Source organism: Monodelphis domestica, chromosome 5, assembly GCF_027887165.1.
Source record: "Monodelphis domestica isolate mMonDom1 chromosome 5, mMonDom1.pri, whole genome shotgun sequence".
Lineage (NCBI taxonomy): Eukaryota > Metazoa > Chordata > Mammalia > Didelphimorphia > Didelphidae > Monodelphis > Monodelphis domestica.
In genome coordinates this window covers 97,228,938-97,254,194 of record NC_077231.1, presented here as the reverse complement: position 1 = coordinate 97,254,194, position 25,257 = coordinate 97,228,938, and positions in this window count along the sequence as shown.

Here is a 25,257-nt window from a genome sequence, read left to right as displayed (position 1 = left end):
CTGACCTCATTTTCCTAGAATATAGATAATAAAAATGTAAAATAAAGATCTAATACAGAAGAAAAGATTTCTCCTATGAGGCCACTGACATTTACTGGGAGGAGATCCATGGAATAAGACTATGGAAGATGATATCTTACTGAAAAAGAATGGGTTAAGTAAAAGATTAGGGGAATAATGCAATGTATATAAAGAAAATATCTATATATTTTTAAAATCCAATAATAAATTAGTGAAAAAAAAGGAAAAAGTATTTGACTGAAGATCAGAGGGGGAAAAGTAGTATTCTTAAGATTTATAATACATATCACCAGGACAGAGAGAGCATGGTAGTAAGACTTTTGGAGAAATATGTCATAAACTTGACATACCAAAGGAAATGATTGGAGGGGACTTAATTTACTGATTATCTCTTGGATATATGCTGGTCCAAAAAAACCACAACTGACAATTTCTTAGAAACTTACTAATGATGTTTTCTTTCAAAAGTAACTAATGCGGATAATTTTTATTCCAAATATCATTTTTACTGACAGGAAGGAGCTAGTTTTTTAGGTAGAAAATAATAATGACTTATGGGTGGAGGAAATGATTATTAGAATTTATGACTGAATAGGAGAGAAAAGCTGAACCTATTTTGACATGTAACCTAGATTTCAGAAGAGCAAACTTCAAGAGGGCCAATGAAAAGAGAAGAAGGATATCATACATTTCAGTTATATAGGGAAAATTCAATCCAAAAAAATTGTGGAAATCTTTCAATGATGATATTCTGAAGACATAAAAATGAAACAAATCTTATAGGAAGGAAGAACAAAGATTTGTTTAAAGAGAACAATGTGGGATATAAAGGAAAATTTGTCACATTAAATCTTAAAAGGTATGTAGAAAATTTAAAAAGATGGCAGGTGATGGAGGGATATGTATTACATCTATGAATTCCTATTGACTAATAATGACTTAAACAATGACTCAATAACTTAACAATGACCCAGTTAATGTATGAATGTCCCAAGGGTCTTCGGCATGAGGCATTTAAAGGGGAGAAAACCCCCTGTACCAATGCTGTCCAGAACCTTCTCTGCACTTTAAAATCTTAAAGAATTGCCTGAATCACTGAAAGGTTAAGGGACTTCACCAGGGGCATTAAGCTGGGATTTATTAAAGGTGGGATTTGAACCCAGGATTAGGACTAAAGTATGGTATAGTCCTAGAAGAATAATGCTAGGATTGTCAAAGTACAGGATGAACAGAATCTGGTGAAGAAGTTAAGGACAACAAAAATCAGTTTTAAACTTATTTGGGGGGAAAGAGGGAGACCTCTGTTGAGGTGAAGTATGACACACCCAGGTTAGTAAATGCAAAGTAATTTGAAGAGGGAGAGATCATGAATAACAAGGGAGACAAGATAAAATTTCAGAGTGTGATATCTGAACTTAGTCTTGAAGGAAGAAATTTCTGAACATGATATGAAAAAAATCTTTCTTCTTGGGCAAGTTGGAGTGAAGAGATGGAATAAAAGTTAAGGAGCAACTACCTAGTGGGCCATAGAATTTAGAGGATATGAAAGCATCTGGTTTGTCTGGGAGTGATTTTGCAAAGAGGATTAATGTGAAATAAAGTTAGAAAGGTAAGTAATCTGATTATTGAGGATCTTTAGTTTGCAGCTGAGAAGTTTCTCCTTTATTCTGGACACATTAGGAAACTGAAATATTTTTGAGTAATGTAGTAACATAGTTAGATCTGAGAGCTGGAAAAATTGGCAACTCTGTAAGGGATGGAATAGAGAAAATTAAGACATTATAAACCACTTGGGACATTCACATATTAAGTAGGTGAGTTGATGTATTAAGCCATTATCAGTCATCAGCACTTTAATTCCAAATAATTTATCTGATTTGCTTTCATCTTCTATAAGGCTTTAAGTGGAAAAGATACAGACCAGTTTAGTCTATGTAGGAAGCAGGTGGTCAGAAAAATGTGGCTTAGGTAAGCTGGCAGGGGTAAGGGAGGGACATACAGTGGTCAAGTTTATTGGGAACCTGGAAGGATGTGGATAAGTGATTAGACTATAAACTCTATGTTCCCCAAACCTACCCTGCTTTCTTAAGTACTCATGTCCAACATTAGTTTATAGAATTATTTGTGTACATATATGACTTACATCTGTAATAACAGACTTATGTCTGTTCTCCACTGGGAACATTTTCCAAGCTCCCAGTAGTTTGGGGCAAGAGCCTTCTGATAACCAATTTAAAAGGGAATATTAACTGGAATCTTTCTATTTTTATATCCCCAGAACCTAGGGTTCAGGTCCTGTCAGGTAGAAAGTGCTTAAAATGCTTATTAATTGATTGATAGATGAATGAATAGATAGTGATGGGAGTGGGCAGAAAAGGTGAAGGATAACTGGGTTTGTTTTTTTTTTTTTTCACTTCATCTGTATAATTTTTGGTAATCATTGAAACACAACTTGAAATCTACTTTTCCCATGCATCTATCGCTGAAATGATCTCTTTCTTCTCTATGTTCCCCAAACCTACCATGCTTTTCTTAAGTACTCATGCCCAACATTAGTTTATAGAATTATTTGTATACATATATAACTTATGTCTGTAGCATCTCCGCTGGGAACATTTTCCAAGCTCCCTTTATTACTGACTGGTTCCTAGGAGACAGTGACTTCCTCCTTCAAGATTCTCTGAGTAACTCAGAAAAGGTGGGAGTTTCCAGTATGATTATTTATAAGCCCCCATATGGTATGTTCCTCATTATCAATTAACTAATATGTTTATTTTAGCTTCTAGAAAAGGTATTTAGGGTATACTAGAAACACATTTTTTTTCTTCCCACCCATTGCAATACTGAAGTGTCTTTTCCCTTTGCATACACAAAGTCCCTGGGGAGAGTGGACTTAAATTTAAAGTAAATGTATTTAGACATACATATGCCCAATGAACAACAACGGCCTACTACTACTCAGCAAATGCTCAGAGTTCGAACTCACCATCATGAACACTGTGTTCAGAATGGCGAACAAATATAAAACAACATGGATGCATCCACTATCAAAACTGGCATCTCATTGACTACATCATTGTACGCCAGCAAGACATCCAGGATGTACAGATCACCAGAGCCATGAGAGGAGCTGAATGTTGGACAGACCACCGATTGGTTAGAGCGACTCTTCAAATGCGCATTGTGCCTCGCCATCCAAAATGCGCCCAGACAGTTTGGCGCATTTTACAACGTGAGTCGTCTTAGAGATCCATCTTATTTGCAAACATTCCAGTCCTGCCTGGACGACAGGCTGTCTGCCAAGGGACCACTCACTGGAAGCTCAACTGAGAAATGGAACCAGTTCAGAGATGCAGTGAAGGAAACACCAAAGGCAGTCCTAGGCCCCAAACAACACAACCAGCAGGACTGGTTCGACGAGAACAACACTGCTATTGAAGACCTATTGAGCAAAAAGAACAAAGCCTTTATGGAGTGGCAAAATAACCCAAACTCTGCTCCTAAAAAGGACAGATTCAAGGCTCTCCAAGCCACAACACAGTGTGAGATCAGGAAGATGCAAGGTCGATGGTGGGGAAAAAAGGCAGAAGAAATCCCGCTCTTTGCTGATACAAAAAAACTACAAAAAAATTTTCAGTGCCCTCAAGACTGTCTATGGGGCCATTAAAACCCACCACCACTCCCTTGCTATCCTCTGATGGTGACACTCTCATAAAAAATAAAAAAGGCATCAGCAACAGGTGGAAAGAACACTTCAGTCAGCCTCTCAACCGACCCTCTTCAGTTGACCAAAGCGCCTTTGACCAGATCCCCCAAAACCGCACCATTGAACAACTTGACGTCCCTCCTTCAATAGAGGAAGTCCAAAAAGCCATTAAACAAATGAGTGCAGGCAAGGCACCCAGTAAAGACGGGATCCCAACTGAGGTATACTAGGCCGTAAATGGAAAGGCTCTCCAGGCATTCCACATAGTGCTGACCAGCATATGGGAAGAGGAAGACATGCCCCCAGAATTCAGAGATGCCTCCATCATAGCCCTATATAAGAACAAAGCTGCATGAGCAGCCTGTGACAACTACAGAGGCATCTCACTACTCTCCACTGCCGGAAAGATCCTTGCCCATGTTATACTCAACAGACTCCTGTTATCTGTTTCAGAGCAGAACCTGCCTGAATCACAATGTGGCTTCTAACCAGATCAGAGCACCATCGACATGGTCTTCACGGTGAGGCAAATGCAGGAAAAATGCCTTGAGCAGAACCTGAGTCTCTACATTGTCTTCATAGACCTGACAAAGGCATTCGACACAGTGATCAGGGACACATTGTGGGTGATCCTTAGCAACCTTGGTTGCCCAGCAAAATTCGTCAAACTGATCCAGCTCTTTCATGTCGACATGACAGGGGAAGTCCTATCTGGTGGAGAGACTTCTGATCGCTTCAACATCTCCAGTGGCGTGAAACAAGGCTGTGTCCTCACTCTGGTACTATTCAACCTATACTTCACCCAAGTATTACGACATGCTGTGATGGATCTAGACCGGGGCATCTACATCAAATACCGACTGGATGGTTCACTATTCGACCTTCGCCGCCTGACTGCAAAAACAAAGACAACAGAGAGACTCATCCTGGAAGCTCTCTTTGCAGATGACTGTGCTCTCATGGCCCACCAAGAAAATCATCTCCAAACCATCGTGGACAGGTTCTCCACCGCAACAAAACTGTTTGGCCTGACTATCAGCCTCAGCAAAACAGAGGTGCTGTTCCAACCCACACCGGGGAGGCCATCTAGTCAGCCGTGCATTACAATCGATGGCACACAGCTTTCTAATGTCAACACTTTCAAGTACCTGGGCAGCACCATCGCCAACGACAGGTCCCTAGACCACAAGATTAATGCCAGGATCCAAAAGGCAGCCAGGCACTCGGGCGGCTGCACTCCAAAGTCCTCCAACACAGCGGTGTAAACACTGCGATGAAGCTCAAAGTGTATAATGCAATGGTCCTCAGCTCGCTCCTGTATGGTTTTGAGACATGAACACTGTACTGGAAGCACATGAAGCAGTTGGAACAATTCCACCAACACTCTCTCTGGTCAATCATGAGGATCCGATGGCAGGACCAAATCACCAATCAGGAAGTCCCCGACAGAGCCAACTCCACCAGCATCGAAGTCATGGTCCTCAGAACCCAGCTACGATGGTCTGGACACGTCATCCGCATGGACCCACAGCGAATACCAAGACAGGTATTCTATGGTGAACTGTCAGCTGGACTCAGGAAACAAGGCCGACCAAAGAAAAGATTCAAGGATCAGCTAAAGTCAAACCTGAAGTGGGCTGACATTACACCAAAGCAACTAGAACTCACTGCCTCTGACAGAAGCAGCTGGCGAACCCACATTAACCATGCCGCCACCACCTTGGAAGATGAACGACATCGATGTCTTGCCGCTGCGCGTGAACGCCGATACCAGGCTACAACTGCACCTCCCGTAACAACTGGAGTCCCAGGCCCCATGTGCCACAAACTCTGCGCCTCAGCCTTTGGACTCCAAAGCCACTTGAGGGTACATCAATAGATGATAATGCACAAAGACAATTGTCATTCTCGGTCACCAAGAGACTACCACGATGCCCAAGGAATGTCTCCTGATTTCTAGCCCCAGAAATTAATTTCCCTCTGAATGAAGTCCTTATGAAGTTGCATCATATGGATAGCTGACTTCTAAAGTCCATATTCAACTTCTCTCCTCTGTTCCAGTAGACTCTCCTACTAACTCTAATTTCTGATGTGATCTAATAGGTTTGGCCTTCATTTAAATTCATGGAAAAATAAAGACACAAGAAATGAAGGTAATATATTTTTAAGGCATGACAAGGTATGAGAAGGATAACTGCTTTTTTCATATCTCATACCTATTAGTTGTGCTTCATATCCAAGAAAAAAAGAGGCAAAATGGGACAAATTTCTGCACTCAAACTCAGTTCTACTCATCATCTCCTGACTTATCAGCCCTTTTGACTTCCCAGTCATTTAAGAAATTGTTCATCATCTTACAGCCCAAGTACCTCAGTCATGCATAGCTGAAATCAGGCTCTCTAAAATTTCAGATATTAAATAAAAACCAGACAAACTTGATGAAAATCCCCTCTTAATTTTCTTCTTTCCTCCTAATCTTGGCTTCATTGGTTTTGTTCATTCAAAACCTTTTAAAAGTATGTAATTTATCTTATCTATTTTATATTCTATAATGCTTTCTATATTTTTTGGTCATAAATTCTTACTTTAGCCATAAGTCTTAAATGTACGTTATTCCATGCTCTCCTAATTTGCTTATGATTTCATGCCTTATATCTGAATCATGTGCACATTTTGGTCTTCCCTCAATATACAGTTTATGATGTTCATCTGTACCCAATTTCTGTCAAACTGCTTTCCAAATTTCTCAGCAATTTTTGTTAAATAGTGATTTCTTGTCCCCAAATCATGGATCTTTAGATTTGTCAAACACTTGATTATTTAACTCATTTACTGTTTCCTATCTATTCCATTGATGTTTCTTAGCCAGTACCAAATTGTTTTTGATGATTATTGTTTTATACTACATTTCAGGCTCCGGTAGGCTAAGGAAACTACCTCCCTTCACATTTTTTCATTGGTTCCTTTGAAATTATTAATCTTTCTTTCAGATGAATCATTAAATTTTCCTGCCTCTATAGAAATTTTATTGATAATTTGATTGGCATGGAACTGAAAAATAAATTAATTTAGGTAGAATTGTCATTTTTATCATATTGGCTCAGACTATCCATGAGCACTTAATATTTCTCCAGTGGTTTAGTTCTGACTTTTTTGAAAGCTTTCTTAGAATTGTGTTCACATAATTCATGCATTTGTCTTGGCAGGTAGACTCTCAAGTCTTTTATAGTATCTGCAGAAATTTTAATGGAATTTCTCTTTCTATCCCTTGCTGTTGGACTTTGTTGGTAATATATAGAAATTCTAATGAATTATGGGGGTTTATTTTATATCTGCAACTTTGCTGAAGTTGTTAATTGTTTCTATTAGCTCTTTAGTTGACTCTGCAGGATTCACTAAGTATGTCATCATGTCATCTGCAAAGAATGATAGTTTTTCTTCATTGCCTATTCTACTTCCTACAATTCCTTTTTCTTGTCTTATTTTTATAGCTAAAATTTCCAAAACAATATTGAATAACAAGTGTAATAATGGACATTCTTGTTTTATACCTGATCTTACTGGAAAGGCTTTCTAACCTATCCCCCTATCCCCATTACAGAAAAGCCTTGTTGATAGTTTTAGATAGACATTCCTTGTCATTTTAAGGAAAACTCCACTTATTCCTGTTTCCTAAAAGTTATTTTTTAAAGAATGTCTGAGTGAATGAATTTTTCAAATCTACTTCATAGTTTTAGCCAAGGTCCAATGGTATCTTGAAGAAATAGGATTAAAAAGGAAAATGATAATGTAAGAATGAGTGGAATCATTGATCTGCTGCACTATTTTAAAGGGGGTATATGTCACGTACAGGGGGTTGGGATGCGTAATTTCCTCAGTACATAAAATTCCTGGCTTATCAGTCATCACTCAATCAATAAAAAATTATTAAGTGCTTAATATGCAGGCACTGTGCTAAATGCCAAGTGTATAAACAGAGACAAAAAATAGCCCCTGCCCTTAAGAAGCTTACAATCTAATTTGGCAGACAACATTTAAGTACATTTACTCAAATAAGCTATCTGGAATATAAATAGGAAATAATGAGCACAGGGAAGACATCAGAAATAAGAAGGGTTGGGAAAGTCTTCCTGTAAAAGGTAAGCTTGACATGGGGACTGAAAGGAAACCATGGTAGCCATGAGGAAGAATTGAGAAGAGAATTCCAGGCATGAGGGACAGACAGAGAATATATGTGATCGAAGAGATACGTCTTACTCATGGAACACCATATAGTATCACTAGATGCAAGAGTATGTTGTGGGCATAGGATGTGAGAAGATTGGAAATATAGGAGAGGACTAGGTTATAAAAGGCTTAGAATGCCAAACAGTGCCTTTTGTATTTGATCCTAGACAAAATAGGGAGCCATTGTAGTATATTGAGAGGGGATGGAGTGCCTTGAGGAAAATCACTTTGGTGGCTGAATTGAGGTTGGACTGGAGTGCAGAGAAACTTGAGATACTAATCTAGGCATAAGATGATGAGGGGGTCTGCACCAAGGTGGTAGAAGTATCAGAGGAGAGAAGAGGGCATATATGAAAGATATTGCAGAGATGAAGCCAACAGGCAACAGTTTAGATATGGGGTGAGTGTAAGATGGTAGAGAGTCAAGGATAAATACTAGGCATTAGTGTGAGGGATTTGGAGAATGGTGGTACCCTCCACAGAACAGAGAAGGTAGGAGTGGGCAGAGTTTAGAGGGAAGCATATTGAGTTCTATTTTGGAAATGCTGGATTTAAAATGTCTTCTGGACATCCAATTTGACACATTTGAAAAGCAATTGGAGATGAGGAATTGAAAGCCAGCAGAGTTTGGGGCAGGATAAATAGCTATGAACTCCCCTCATAAGTTGGTTTTTTTCCCCTTTTTGATAAAGTCTCTGAGGTTTGTGGGTGAGAGGTTAAGTGACTTACACTAGGTTACATACCTTGTATATATTCATAAGTGAAACTTAAACCTAGATCTTTCTGTCTTTAAACTACTTACTATGTATTGTTTTCTCTCCAATGAATCTGGTGAGTCAGAAAGCCAGGAAATCATGAATATAGTGTAATGTATAAAGACTTGCCTTAGAGACAGAGAATCTTTGAATCCTGACTCTACCACTTACTACATGTTTGACTTTAAGTAAGTCAGTCCATTTTTCTAGGCCTTGGTCTTCTTATCTGTAAAACGAGAGGGTAGTATTATATGAACTCTTTTTCTTCATGCTCTACATCTATACCCCTTTGATCTAGCCTGTGTCACCTCTCCCTGATTTTATGGATGAGAAATCTAAGGCCTAGAAGACTTCTGAGAGGGATAGCATTTACTCCCACCTTTATCTAGCTCTACCACCAATCTGTAGTATGGACAGATGTCTCATTTAGTTTTTTTCTACCTTTGTTCTCCCATCAACTGAATACATATCACACACTTGCCCTGTGATTGCTTTTCAGAGATGGGGAAAGAATGAAGCACATCAAATTACAGAGGGTTATCTGGTATTCTCAGGCCTTTTGGAAAGAATTATTAAACAGTCTGAGTAGTGATGCTTATTATATTCATAAGGGGCGAGCAAGGATATACCTGGCTACCCAACTCAACAGATGGTGGACTCTATAACCTCCGGTCCTAAGTCTTTCTTTGAACACCCATGGTAAGCATCTGTTTCTGTAAGCCTGAAATGCTAACTCACCCACATTGCATGTAAGGAAAACAGATTGCTACGTAAGCTATTAAAATCTGAGATCTCATCACATTTGGAATGAATGGAACAGATGAGTTTGACTCATTGCTGAGAATGAGAACTTGAGATTTCCTTGGTTTGATTGGCTATGTGGGCGAGCACCTTCAGGATCCTTTCTACTTACATCCCCGGGAATAGGTAACTCAGTGTTCAGTAGGCCAGTGTCTCAGCCTCCCCATCTGACATGCTCATCCACTTAGACAATGTTCAAAAGGGACGAGATTTGAGAACACAGAATATGAAAACTGGGAGAGAACTTAGAACACATAATGTCAGAGCTGGGAGAGGCCTGAGAATATATGATATCAGAACTGGGAGGGACTGCAGGCATGGAATATTGTCTTGGGAAAAGATCTTAGAACATTGAATTTCAGAATTGGAAAAGACTTGAGAACATGTGATTTCAGATCTGAGAGGACCGGCAGAACACAGAATGTCAGAGCTTGAGGGGATGTTCGAAGCCAAAATGTCAGAACTCAGAGGGACCTTTAGAACAATGAATATTGGATATTGGGAGGGCTTTAAAAGAGAGAATATCAGAAATGGGAGGAGTTTTAGAATAGAGTATGTCAGAGCTGGCAGGGATCTTAGAAGAGGGAATGCTAGTTACTTCTAACTTCTTTTTTTTTTAATTGAAAATCTTTATTTAATTAATTAATTTAGAAGATTTTTCCATGGTTACATGATTCATGTTCTTTCCCTTCTCTCACCCCCCCCCCCCATAGCTGATGCACAATTCCACTGGGTTTTACATGTATCATTGATCAAGACCTATTTCCATATTATGGATATTTGCAACAGTGATCGCTTAGGGTCTACATCTCCAATCATATCCCCATCAAACTATGTGATCAAGCAGTTGTTTTTCTTCTATGTTTCTTCCCCTACAGTCTTCCTCTGAATGTGGAGAGCATCTTTCTCATAAGTCCCTCAGAATTGTCCTGCATTGCTGCTAGTAGAGAAGTCCACTACATTCAATTGTGCCACACTGTATCAGTCTCTGTGTACAATGTTCTCCTGGTTCTGCTCCTTTCACTCTGCATCAATTCCTGTACATCATTCCAGTTCACATGGAATTCTTCCAGTTCATTATTCCTCTGAGCACAATAGTGTGTCATCAACAACATATACCATAATTTGTTCAGCCATTCCCCAATTGAAGGGCATCCCCTCATTTTCCAAATTTTTGCCATCACAAAGGGCACAGATTGTCTTGTCTAATATAATCTCATAAAAGGTAGCAGACTGTTGCCAAGAGTCAATGTGCTTTGCCTGATATTATACTATCAGTGTTCTAGTTGGAAATACAATCCATTTTTCCCAGGCTTCTAGACCTGTGTTCTTGCCCCTATATTACACAGTTACTTGCTTCTGGGATTGAGCACATCCATATTATCATGCTCAACTAATTCTCTTGAATTCCAAGCCATACCTTGCCCTTTGCTTTGCCCACAGTGCCTAGCAACTTCTGTTTTTTGAAATTTGCCAATATTTTTAGGCATTGGAGGGGAAAAGGAAATGAAATTAGGAGCAAGGGAAAATGATTTTTATCCCAAGTTCACTGCTGAATTGCTAGATGAACAGTGGGCAAGTTATTTCAAGTCTCTGAACCTCCCAACCCCAATACTTTCATCTTTACTCTCTCTATAGGAATACTGGTGATTGGAGATCCAGGCAAGAATGTGATGACATTTTCATAGGAAGAATGCTGCATAAGGAGTTGAGTAGCAAAGGGGTAGGTTTTGGTGGAGAGTTCTCCCCTGGAGTCAGAGAACCTGGGTTTAAATCCTCCCTCTGCCACTTATTCCCCATGTGACTTTGTGCAGGTCACCTAAGAAACTCCCCTAGACTCAGTTTTCTCACCTGTAACTTGAAGAGTTTGGATTAGATAACTTTTAAGGTGTATTCTCACTGTTGTTCTAAGGTCCTAGGACCTATGAAGTTACTTATTTCCTCTAGATTTCAGTTTTTATCCATCTGTCAAATGAAGGGTTTGGATGGCATGGTTTCAGAATTGCAGTGAAAGGAGCATCTTGGTTTCTGAGGTTTCTTCTAGCCCTAGAGCTTGGATACTCTGGTCATTCCAACTATTGGAAAGGAAATTCTTGGGGAGAGAGGGATGATATTGAAAGAACATTAGGTTGGGAGCTAAGAAACTTGTCTTATAGTTCTCACTCACTTTTTTCTATCTGTGTGACCTAGTTGAAGTCATTTGACTTTTCTGAACCTCAGTTTCTTCATCTGTCAAAGGAAGAAGTTTGATGAGATAATCTCTAAGTTCCTTTCCAATTCTAGTATTCTATGGTTCTTAAGGAAATTCACCTTCTAATTCAGCCAAGCATGGCCACAGAATTAGATAAAGGAGGGTCTGAGAAGCCATCTTGTATAGCATTTTTATTTTATGTGTTCCATCCAGTTACAATAATTGAGTTGTTTATGCTTGGTGTTGTTATTCAGTCATGTTGTTTCAGGCATGTCCAACTCTTTGTGACCCCATTTGGGTTTTTCTTGGCAGATACACTGAAGTGGTTTGCCATTTCTTTCTCCAGATGATTTAATCGATGATGAAACTAAGTGAAAAGGGGCTACCTAGAGTCACACAGATAGTGTCTAAGGCTAGATTTGAACTCAAGTCTTCCTGACTTCAGATCCGTACTCTATCCCTTGCACCAGTTTTATGCTTTGGGGCAATATAATGACCCTTTTGATCCATATGGTTCTCTTCTCTTGTGTTTTATAGAGTTTGCTTTAGTTGAAATTTTAGCAACCTAATCACAAGTGCTCTGAGATCCCTAACATTTGTGTAGATATTGACTTCTGCTTTAATCCTTTTCTCTCTTTTGTTATTAGTATTGAGTCATTTCAGTTCTGTCTGACTTTTTGTGACTCCATTTGGGGTTTTCTTGGCAAAGATCGTGGAGTGTTTCATCCTTTTCTAGATCATTATTTTAGTAGACGAGGTACTGAGACAAACAAGACTAAGTGACTTGCCTGGGGTCACACAGCTAGTGAAGCTGTATTCAAACTTAGGAAGAAGCTTTCCTGACACCAGGTAGGAAACTCTATCCACTATTTCACCTAGATGTTCACACATCGTTATCAACCTTGATCTTCTTGTTACGCATCGGGAGTTAAGATGAAGAAAGAGTAGAACTTTTTTTTGAGCTTCTCTCTCCTTGAGGAGGAAGGTAGAACTGGTAGCATCAGCTCAAAACTTGGGCTCCAACATCCTTATAGGGTCAAAGTCCTTCCATGATCTTTTCTTTCTCGGCTACAGCCCTGTCAGCCTCCACTTTAGTCCATTGCCATGTGGGCTACTGGTTCTTTTAGGCTCAGCTCTTTTTCTTTTAAAACCCCACCTTCCATCATAGAATCAATAATGTATATTGGCTTCAAGGGAGAAGAGTGATAAGGGCTGGGCAATAGAAGTTAAGGAACTTGCTCAGAGTCACTAAGCTAAGAAGTATTTGAGACCAGATTTGAACACAGAATCTCCTGTCTCTGGGCCTGGCTCTATCCACTAATATACCTAGCTGCCCCATTGCTCAGCTCTTTCTAGTCCCAAGTCCTTCCTCACTTATGCCAAAACCTCAAAATCTCCCTTCAATAAGACACTCAAGTAATTTCAGACTCAGGATTTATCTTTTATTTTGTAGGTGACTTATAGGGTGCAATCACCTTTCCTCTTCTTATCTGAGTGATTTCCTGGAAGCAACATTCCAGGTCATACAAGAACTTTTTTTACTTAGAGTCATTGTTTGATTGAGACTCATAATCACCTGGTAAACTCATTACTTGGATTCAAACCCAGGGCTTCTGACTCCAAATCCAGCATTCTTGCCCCTATTATTTCTTCCTTGAATAGTCCGACGTATTGTCAACAGTAGTCGTGGTTTATACAAGGGTGACTAGATGGCACTTTGGGCTTAAGAGTCAGTAGAACTGAATTCAAATTCAGCTTAAGACACTTAAGACCTGTGTGACCTTAGACAAATCATTTAACCCCTGTCTCAGATTTTTCAATTGTCAAATGGAGATATTAATACTACCTTCCTCAAAGGCTTGTTGTGAGCATCAACTGAGAAAATATTTGTAAAGTGTCTGACACTTATTAGTGCTACATAAACATTGTCTGTCATCATCATTACCATCACTATCATTATTATTATCTTCAAGGGATATTTTGTGTCATTATTATTTTCAAGGAATATTTTAAAGCATTTTCTTCAGAGCATCCCTATGACATAGGCAATTAAAACATAGTTATCTCCACTTTAGTGATGAGGAAACAGTTCAGAAAGATGACTTGGCCACCACCAAAAAGATAGTTTGTCCTGAAACCAGTATTCAGACTTTGATCGCCTGATTCTCATGCCCATTTCTTTTCCTAGTACGTTCACTACATGGCTGCCAGGTGATAACTTCCCACCTCAATCCCTATGAGTATAAGACCATCCTGAGCCAATGCTGGATATTCCAGAAGGCAAAAGATATTGCCTCTAGGCTTTCTTCTCTCAGCAGTATTCTCCCTAGCTTGGCTTCCTCTCTTTTGTCTTTGCATTTTGCTTCATGAAAATTAAAAAGATGAAAAGGAAGGCAGCCCCCATGTTCCATTAAATGGGTTGTTAGGGGGCTCAGGAGGCAAATTAGCAAGTGTGCATTATGACGATAACATCTAGTTAAGCCTGGGAAATGGTTTCTCTGACTCCAGCAAAGGAGCTGGTGGGTGGGAGCTTCACAGTAGCTGGGAAAGGAGTGGGCATCCATTTGGAACATGCCTGTTAAGTTGTGGTGTGGTGGAGAGAGCCCTGCCATTTTTGGAGTTTTGCATGTTCCTATAAAGCAGGCTCTTGTTGTTCTTTAGCCAACTTCTGGGTCCCTCAGCTGTCATGGGTCCCTCAGGGCAGCAGGAACATTGTGCATGTACATCCTAAGTGACTGGTTAGGGGCACCACCTGATCCTCACTCCTAAGGAGCCCCATTTTTTCTCATTGTTTGGATACTTGTTCTAAGGACTTTATTTTATGTATTTTTGTTTTCAAATCTTCATTAATTTTCTTTAAATTAGCAAGCATTTATTTTCTTTCCCTTGCTCTTTTGTTTCCAAATATATCCCCCTACTGTCCCCTCCTGGAAGACCATGTGGATCACAAAGAATTTGATACACACATTATGTATAAATATAGATCCACAACTATATAAATATATACATATTTTCACCTAAATCATAGGAATGAGCTAAAGAAAATGCTTTGTAAACTTTAAAATACCCCTTAAAATAATGAGGATAATAATGATAGCTAATATTTATATGGTGTTTACCATTTGCCAGGCATTATGACAAGCACTTTACAAATATCTTATTTGGTCCTCACAACAGCCCTTTGGGGGAGGTAGTATACACCCACCAGCTGTCAGCTTCCCATCGAGTTGAAAGACCACCAGGCTTTCTCATTTTCTAGTCACCATATCCTATAATCCTCAAGATTCTACTAGCTTTTCCACCGTTATTCTCTCTCAGTTCTGTCTTCTAATGAGTATCTCTGGACATTGCCATTCATCCCACTGTGGTACCCTTAGACCTTCTGGAGATTTTCGTCAACCCTACTGATGAACTCTTTTATTAGGTTGAGTGGCATAATGGATAAAATACTACACTTGAACTAAAAAAAGATCTAATTTTGAATCCAGCATTGGAATCCAGGGTAGAATGATCTTTGCCCAGACACTTAACTTCTATGAGCCTCAGTTTCCCCATCTATAAAATGAGGATAATTATAGCACCTACCTCTTAGGATCATTGTGAGGATTAAATGACATTAATAAAATAAACAATATGCTTTACCAACCTATAGAGTCCTATAGAAATATTATTATCATTTCATTTGTCTATCCCAATTAGAATATGAGTTTTTAAGAGTAAGAACTGTCTCATTTTTTTCTATTTTTATTCCTAGCACTTAGCACAGTTTGGCACACAATTAGACTTTAATAATTTTTTTTCATTCATCCATCCATCCATTCATTCATTCATTCATTCATTTTGTTGGAAGCTGTTTGCCCACATAACAGGTTTGTGAGAGAGTGAGCTCCTTGTTGCTGGAGGGATTCACACAGATGTTGTAAAGGTGATTCAGCCTTTGGGAAGGGAGTTGAATAAGATGACCTCTGAGATCTCTTAGAACCTGAAGATTCTATGGAAAGAGGTGCAGACTCGGAGGTGGGTCCTGAAGCACAGGATGAATGTGGAGAGATGTTGCTTTAAGATTCCTGCCATGGGTATGTATAGCACCTCAGAGAGCCTCCTAGTGCTTTGCATATGTTACCTAATTAAGCTTGATAATGCCCTTGAGATGCAGGTAGTTGCTTGCTAGTGAAGCTATTCTGGCAATCCAGTCTAGTCTAGGCACGGAGCTCCCATCACTGCCAGACATTGCTAAGCAGCTACTTAAGTACCTCTGTTCACCAAGGTCCAAATAACCCATCAGCAATATGTGCTCCTCTTTCTAGTGTGTTTTTTAAGGTTTATTAATAGTAATAACAATAATTGGCATTTATGAAGAACTTTAAAGGATGCAAATCCCTTTCTTCCCAGCAACTCTTTAGGTAGAGAAGGAAAGCATGCTCACCCTCGTTTTACAGGTAGGGACACAGAGAAGAGAATTTCGGTGCTAACAAGTATCAGACCAGGAACTTCTAGCAAGGTACCCTTACTCCAATTCAGCACTTCTCCCCCCTCTATGCAATAACCTCTCCTGACCCCTTCCCATTTTTTCAAACATCTAACATAGATTCATGCCTATCATGGGTAATATTAGAGGCAATGGATAAAGGAACATACTCTACATCAGGAAGACCTGAGTTTGAGTAAGGTTCTAACATGGGCTGACTATGTGACCTAGGGTAAGTCACTTCCCCTCTTAGTGTGCCAGGCTACTCTCTAAGATTATAGGCTATAGGCAGGTGCTGATTTACAATATTGGAGGCTAATGAAGAGAGCCCCGCATGTATACAATAATAGGTCAAGATCCTTTCAGAAGCAAATCCTGGGCACCAAGGTAAAACCAAGGATATGGTAGAGGTCTTATCATTTAGGAATTTCCAGTTCAATTTGGGAAACAAGACCTATAGTCATGGAACAGATTTTTTTTCTATGATCATTAAGCTTTTCCAAATATTCTACCTATACACCTACAATGACTCTGTGAGGGTGGTTCTGGAAATATCCAATTTAGAGAGAGGAAACTGAAGCTCAGAAAGAGGAAATGACTTCTAGCCTGAGAATAAGTCCAAGTAATATGTAATCTATTCAATAATTAACAGCTTTTCTGCTAGAGGAGTTCAGAGGAAGAGATGATGCCTAGTGACTGAGGTATAATGCTTAAACTGGTATCCAAGGTTGAGATAGCACTGATTAAGACAAAGAGGGAGGATAACCCCAGTGGAGCAATGGTGTCAGTATTGAAATAGAGTTGAGAATCAAGGTTTCTGCCTCCAACAATGGATGGCCATGATCTGTTCATTCTCTTTGAAATATAACTCCAAAATATAACTTCCCATTATAACAGCTATTACCTCAAGTCAGATCCTTAGTCTTTCCAAGACCATTGCATAATAATCTCCTAACAAGACTTCTTGCCTCTAGTCACTACAATCCATTCAGCACATGCCATTGGAGAAATCTTCCTAATACAGAAGCCTTGCATGAGTGATAGCCGAAGTAAATGCACAGAGGTGGGAGATGGACTACAGTGCATGAGGACCAGTAAGAAGAATGGAAAGTGTCAGCACAGAAGTACCAAAGTAATTATAATAGAATATGCCTTTAATCTGGACAAAGGAGACAATGCTCATGGGCCACCACATGGAATCACCATTCTGGGAACTTTGCTTCAGAAAGAGACCAATAATGGGAATTTCCCCTGAACTAAAGAACTTGGGGATACATGTGAGTGTGTGTGTGTGTGCATGTGTGTAATATATATAAATATACATACATGTATGCACACATACACCTTAGGGAGTATAAAGAACATCTGATTGGCAACATAAAGGCTTGGGAAAGAGCATGTAGCCAGTGTCTAGAATACCTTGGAGTGCCTAGACACAGTAAGAGAAACTAAGAAGACAAAAGGGTTACTTAATATTAGAATACATCTGTTTATTCTGGGACAAGAGTTAGTAGCGGGGTTTCTTGAAATCAAATTATCAGGGACAAGCATCATTTTGGGGTTTCATAAAACAAGATTGTCAGGAAGTAATATATGATTGGAGTCAGATTGTGTAAAGCTTTTGTGAATTGGAATTATCAAGAATATTTCTAATCATCGTGATCTGGTGGAGCTCCCTTTTTATCCAGGAAATGATGGAATTACTCAAGTATTGTCTCTGGACCACTATAGAGCAGTTTTTCTGAAATCTCTGGCCATCTCAAATTTGTCCTTTGAAACATTGTTATTTAGCCCTAGTTTAAGAGGTGGTTGAATAGGGCATAGAGGTAGCTCCAATTCAGATCTGACATACTGATGACATTTTGTCCTCCCTACTACTAGCAACTCAGAGGCCTTTGGACAGCTGAAACCTCCTGTAATGATGGGGAGTAGGAAAAAAGAACCATTGGGGGAAATGGAAATGTTGAGAGCAAATTACACTCCTGATAATAAGCTATCCTGAAACCTTGAGTTGTGGGCCTCTGCTTCCTGCCCTGAGATCTCCAAAGGTTTTCCAACAACATTTTCCAACAAAATGGTTCCCCACCATTTTGTCTGAATGCTCCAATCCCCACATGCTCCAGTGTTAATGCATTACTGCAAGAACCATATATAAGGCCTCTCCAAGGTCCTTAGAGCCAAGCCATAGGCTTACTGGCCCACATATATCTTCCTTCACTCAAGAAAAGGGTTTGTACCTTACTCCTTTTATTTTTATGCCTCAGTTTACATTTTAGATGCCCCAAAGTTGTTCAATCATTTTTCAGTTGTATATAACTCTTTTTTACTCTACTTGTAGAGGGTTGTTTTGTTTGTTTGTTTTGGCAAATACAGGAATGGTTTGCTACTTTTTCTCTAGTTCAGCTTACAGATGAGGAAACTGAGGGATATAGGGTTAAGTGACTTGCCCAGGGTCACTTACCCAACTAGTAAGTGCCTGAGGCCAGATTTGAACTCAGGAAGATGAGTGTTCCTGACAAAGCCTGGCACTATATCCACGGTCACACCTAGCTTCCCTACTAGATGCCCCATAAGAGAATATTTTATCCTTGAGGCAACTGGTGCAAGAGAGTGAAATGATATTACCTTCATTTTAGGAGAGTCATTGTTTGGAGGCTGGATTGGAGGGGGGACAGATTGGAGGCTGGAGTACAAATTAGGAGACCATTATGATAATCCATGTAGGAGTTGACAAAGACTTAAATTAGAGCTAAATGACAATGTGTCAAAGGACAAATTTGAGATGGCCAGCGCTTTCTGGAAAACTACTCTGCAGGGGTCTAGTGACATTACTCAGGTAGAGGTCCCTGGATTATTGGACATCTGGTCATAGATCTCAGGTGATCTGAACTTGATTATTCAATATTTGTACCAGAATCCCACTCTAACAACTTCAGATAGGCCATGGATCCAGATGCAAGAGCATCCATGTAACAATGCAACAGAACAGTATCCTGGTGGCTTTGATACACCTTTCTAAGCCCCTCAATAAGTGCATTTGGATTTCAAAGGTCTGTCTGGTCATTAATTTCAGTATCAGAAATCTAAATAAGAGTTAATGAACTGAGCCAAGGACGGAAAATTCTCCAGACTATTTTCATAGTGCTTTAGCCTGGGTCTCACTCAGCCCATTCCCCCTGGTAGTTTGTGTTCAAAATTAGAATGAAATCAGATACTCATTGGTCATTCAACAGTTAAGAAACATAGATTTCTTTAGCCATAGAAGGGGAAGGCTATTCAGTAAGCATATGCATGGAAGATACTGGGGTTGAATCATCTGAGCAAAGCATTCCCATCTCTATGGTTCCCAGCACAGTTTGCTAGTCAAGAATCAAGGAGCTCCTCAAAGCTATTTCGTACTCAGGCAGCCAGGAACTATTCCATCAATGTGTTCTTTTATTATCCCTGCACCAATGAAATCTCGAGGATCATTTCAATACTTTTTAAGGAAACATTAGCCTTAGTGTGATGGGGGCGGGGGGCTAGGATATGGTTCCTATCACACATGGCAAACCATCTCATCGAAGTTATCTAGTTAGATTCCTTTCCCAGATTTTCTACCTCTCTTTGCTCATATCATTTCCCTTGCTTAGTAGCATCTTCCTATATTTTTGTATGTTGAAATAATACCATTCCTATTAGGTCAAGGTCAAATTTCATCTCCTCCAAGAATGTTTTCCAGATTTATCCTAGCTGGAAGTGATCTCCCCCCCACCCCCCCCAGTTCCCTCAGTACTCTCATGAAATTGCTAGTCTATTTTATATCTTGCATTCTTATTAGGCATATTTTTAACTCTTCTACTAGATGGTAAGGGTTATAAACACAAATGTATATCACCTCCAGGCCCTAGCATAACAGGCACTAAAATGTTCCTTGACTGCTGTTTTATAGGCGATAGGGAGAAGATAGAACTAAATGCAGAAGGTGCAGTTTGATGGCTAGAGACAAATACGTTTGGATAGATTAGGCAAAATCAGATTGTGACTGGACATAGTATGGAATATTCATAGGGTGCAGGACCTTGGACACTTACTAGCTGTTTAACCCTGGGCAAATCACTTAATCTCTCTTGGCTGCAGTTTTATTTCTTTTCTGGAAAAATGAGAAGCTTGGATTCATTGGCCTCTAAGATCCCTTTCCAGTTCTAGGTCTTTTTATCTTCTGATAAAATGAAGAAGATTAGGCTTTAAGCACTAGGCAATAGTGAGCCCATGCTGGTTCTTAAGAAAGAGAATGACATGATGATAATACTAATTAGATAGTTTAAGTAGCTATAGCTCTTAAGCAAATGTCTATAGCATTTTCCTAAAAGCAAACCTGTGAATTAGGTGATGTATCCATGGTTAGCCTCATTTTATAGCTGAATAAACTCAACATGTGACCCTGAAATCACAACTTTTAAGTGACTTCAGTGACTGTAAGACAATAAGCTACATAAAATTTACCAATATAAACTGGCAGGGAGGATTTCCTCACTGAGAGTTACCTATGCCAATGCAATCACAAATATCAAAAGAATACAACAACATTATGACTAAGAGAGGTGATGTTACTTGCCCAAGGTCACACATCTAGTACTACAAGGATTCCTATTCCAAGAACATTGTGCTCACAATGTTTCAGAATCTTCACAGTGTTTAAAAGGACTAGGATTAGGACCCAGTTAGTATTTTGCTTCATCTTCCCATATTTACCACTGCCACAGCTGTAGTGAACTGAAGGGAAATGAAGAGAAATTGGGGCTGCAGGAAGCACCAACACATCTTCTGTCCCTGATTTTAGCTGCCAAGGACATTTGGCTAAGATGTTTGCTACCAGAGCCTTTAGAAGATTAAAATGGGCTCTAGCCAATGGTTTATTCAAAAGACGGGAGAGCCAAGGAAAAAGATGAGGGACAATGAGTAAATCATGGGACTGTTTTATACCCAGGGAACTGATAGAGGCTTTGAAGGTCAAGATGGAGTATTTGTTCAGAGCAGGGCAAGTAGCCATGACAACAGAAGAAGACATTAGACACTAAAGGGACCTTGAAAGAGAAACAAAGCCTAGAATATCAGTCTTCCTACTCACTGCATGCCTTCCTCCTCACCTTATTTCTGTCCTTAGTTCTGAAGTCCCACTAACTGTAGTAATATAATAATTTTCTCTACCCAGCAAGTCCATACTTACTCCAAATATTTCTGCATCAGAAAAGGATGGGTCTATTTATCTCTGGCAAACCTTCCCCCTTGCTATAACTTTAAGTATGTGTAAGGAGCTTAATGCCCAAGATGTAAGAGTTGACAATGAAAAGAAATACCTGTAATAATCATTCTCACGCATGTGAATTTGAACATATAAAATAACTTGTGCATACAAGAGTTTTAATAAAGAGAAATTATATGTGTGTAAATAAATGAGAGTAAAACATATTTGTCATAAAGGCAGGTATTCATCCATATGTAAATATCCACACAAGTATGTAAATATGCATACCTGTGTATGCTCGCAATGCATATCACAGCATCATGAAAGGTGGTTGGATGATGCAATGGATAGAGTTAGGAAAATTTGAGTTCTAATCCTTCCTCAGATCCTTATCATTTAACCATGGGTAAGAAATTTAAGTTGTCTTGGCCTCAATGTGGATCCAGAGATGTTTATTTTAATTTGGGCCATTTTAATCATTATTGACTGAAGGTCATAGGATCATATACCAAGACCTTGAAGGCATCTCAGAGTCTGTTTCATCTATTCTAACCATGTCTTTTGCTCTACCCCACTTTCAATGCCCTCCTAAAAGAACCCAAGGGAAATACCCAGACTTGGCAGTTTTCTCTTTTAGCTAGCACTTGCTGCTTGGCTCAGACACCCAAGGCCCTTGGTGACATCACATTCCTTCCCAGAGGACCAGGATTGGATTGGAAACCAATGTTCAGCCCAGACTCCCATTCAGCCTGTGTCACATCTCAAGGTGGTGAATAAGAGATTACATGGACTGCCATCTAGCTTCAAATCCATTTTATAGCTCACTCCAGTCATGTCCCAGGGGACTATCTCTTTCTTGAACACCTATATGTATGCCAGTAATAGGACACAATGAAATTTTCCTCTAAGCTTGAAGTAAAAATATTCAGATATGCATAGTCCATAAAAGCATGTATACACATGTATAAATCTACATATGTAAATATATGTCTGCCTACATACTGCTCATGCAACATGTGAATGTACATGTGTATACGTTCACAGTACATATCACAACATCATGAGAAGCAATTGGTTGGCCCAATGGGTAAAGCATTGGACTTGAATTAGGAAGATGAATTTTGATCCTGTCTTTATACCTTTAATAGTTCAGTAACCATGCAGAAGTCAATTAAGTTCTCTTGACCTTAGTTTCCTCATCTGTAAAATGGGGATGATCCCAGTCTCACAAGGTTGTTGTGAGGATTAAATTAAATAATATGAAGCATTCTTTATAAATAACAGCTATTATTGTTATTGCTAAATGTTAGCTATTAATGAGAACAATAATGTCATTGTCATCATAGAAATAGAGAAGAGTTCACAGAGGTCTTCCGGGTTAGCCCTCTAATTTTATAGAGTAGGAAACTGATGTATAGGGAAGGCAAGTGAGGTCAGAGGATTATTGGATCATAGATCTAGAACCAGTAGGGGCCTTGGAAAACATTTAGTCCAACCTCCTCATATCATGGATGAAGAGGCCTGGCTGAAAAGATGAGGTGACTTTCTAAGAGTCACTTAATTTTCAGGAGTCAAAGGAATTATTTGAACCCATGATCTCTGATTCTAGAACTTTACTTTTTCTTTTAAATCTAGGCAGTGTAATACAATGGAGAAAAAACTAGGCTGGAGTCAGAAGACCTGTATTTGAATCCTTTCTCCACTACTTGCCACTTATATGATGTAAGTAGGGACTATACCAGTGGTTTCTTTAATGGAGATAACTTCTGCATAAGAAAACCTCTACCATTTTAGATCAGCATCCGAAATGTAACTCAGAGATATGCATAAAGTTCTGAGAGCAATAACTTGCTTAGGATCACAAGCCAACTTATGTCATGGGTGGTATTTGAACCCAGATCTTGCTGGTGTCAAGCCCAGCTCTTTCTCCATTGTGCTACCTATGTAACTGTGGGAAATTTTACTTTCTGTTGTAGCCACGTGCAAAATGTGGAAGTTGAACTGGATGATCTTGAAAATCCTCTTTAAAAATTGTTTTTCAAACTCCCCTCAATATCGACCAGCCTATGTTTGCATACTTTCATATGCAAGTGTTTACACCTATGTGCTGGCATATGCATATACAACCCCCATTGCTAAACTGTCCTCAGCCCACAAGATTTTCACATCACATGGGTACAGATTGAAGGCAGGCTTCACCCCGTCCCCTTTTGCCAAGGAGAGCAGATGGCATTCATTGTGCATTCATGTCAAATGTATGTGTGTGCTCTCTTCTGAAGAGCATTGTCTATAAATATGTGTAACAAGCCCACCCGTTCCTCCACCCCCAGGGTCGATTGCTGTGGATTAGTTAGGAAAACATGCCTAGTATCCTCCAGACAAATGATTTCTGATGATTCCAAAGAGGAAATGCACTCAGGATTCTAATGGTATGTGCTAAAAGAACTTTCCCTTGGCCCTGAGCACAAAATGCATGGACCCTCTTCACAAAAGGCATCAGACAGAACAGCAAGGCTAGGAAACAAATGCCTGAGTTTTTGAAAAAAAGAAACTTAAAATGTTTTGTTTCCATTCTATTTCATAAAATGGCTAATGGAATATTGAATCATCTTAAAGTCTAAGTCCAACAGAAAAATCAGCCAGATGACACTTATTTCATGATGTTATCTTGTTTTTTCATTCTGTTGCTTCCATTGACTTACTTTATACCCTTAGATAAGCCATTTCCCTTCCCTGAGCATCAGTTTCTTCATTTGTAAAATGTAATCAATATTTTGACCTAACTTCTTCAGAAAACTGTCATGGGGATCCAAAGAAATAGTCTATGTAAAAAATGCTTTGAATGAGGATAAAGTTCTTATACACTGTATAAGTTGGGTTTTGTGGGGGAGGGGTTGGTTTATTAGTTTTGGCCCTGACCTACAATTTCTTTGTTTAGAGCACTGAGTATGGAAGTTCTCCCCATCAGTTCAGATTGGTGACATCATTTGAAAAAACACAGGATCCCAGAATTTTAGAGTTGGACGGGCTTTCAACATTCATTTATACCCAATACAGAGTTGCAAAAGAATTACCACTATATGATGCCTGAACAAATAGCTATTTACCCTCTGTTTGAAGACCTCTAGGGATGGAAATCCCACTATCTTTTAGATATTAGTCCATCTCACTTTTGAAAAGCTCTAATCCTTAGGCTTCCTCCTCAGATTGGTGAGTTCCTTCCCAAACATATTTTGTTTGATGGTGTCATTACACTAAAGGTCCAGTTCCTGTAATGTCTAGCACATGGCAATTGTAGGAATGGTTTGTCATCTCCTTCTCCACTTCATTTTTACAGATGAGGAAACTAAGGCAAATAGGGTTAAGTAACTTGCCCAGGGTCATTCAGCTGAGGCCACATTTGAACTCATGAGGATGAGTCATACTGATTCCAAACCCAGGGCTCTATCCACTGTGGCATCTAGATGCCTTGTCAAATAGTGTTTGCTATTTGCTTGCTGCCCAAGAGCTGAACATTATACTCAAGTGTGATCTGATCAGGTGAGATAAGGTATGGGTAACTCCTTTATTCTGAGAAGCTGTCTCTCTCTTAGCTGCCTGAGGTATTGGGGAAATTGAATGTTTTGCCTATGGTCTTTGTTGTTTAATCATTTTAGTCATACCTGACTCTCCACGATCCCAGTTGGGCTTTTCTTGGCAAAGATACTGGAGTATTTTGCCATTTCCTCCTCCAGCTCATTTGACAGATGAAGAACCTGAAGCAAAATGGGTTAAGGGACTTGCCTAGGGTCACACAGCTAGTAAATGTCTGCAGCCACATTTGAACTCAGGAAGAGGAGTCTTTATAACTCCAAACCCTGT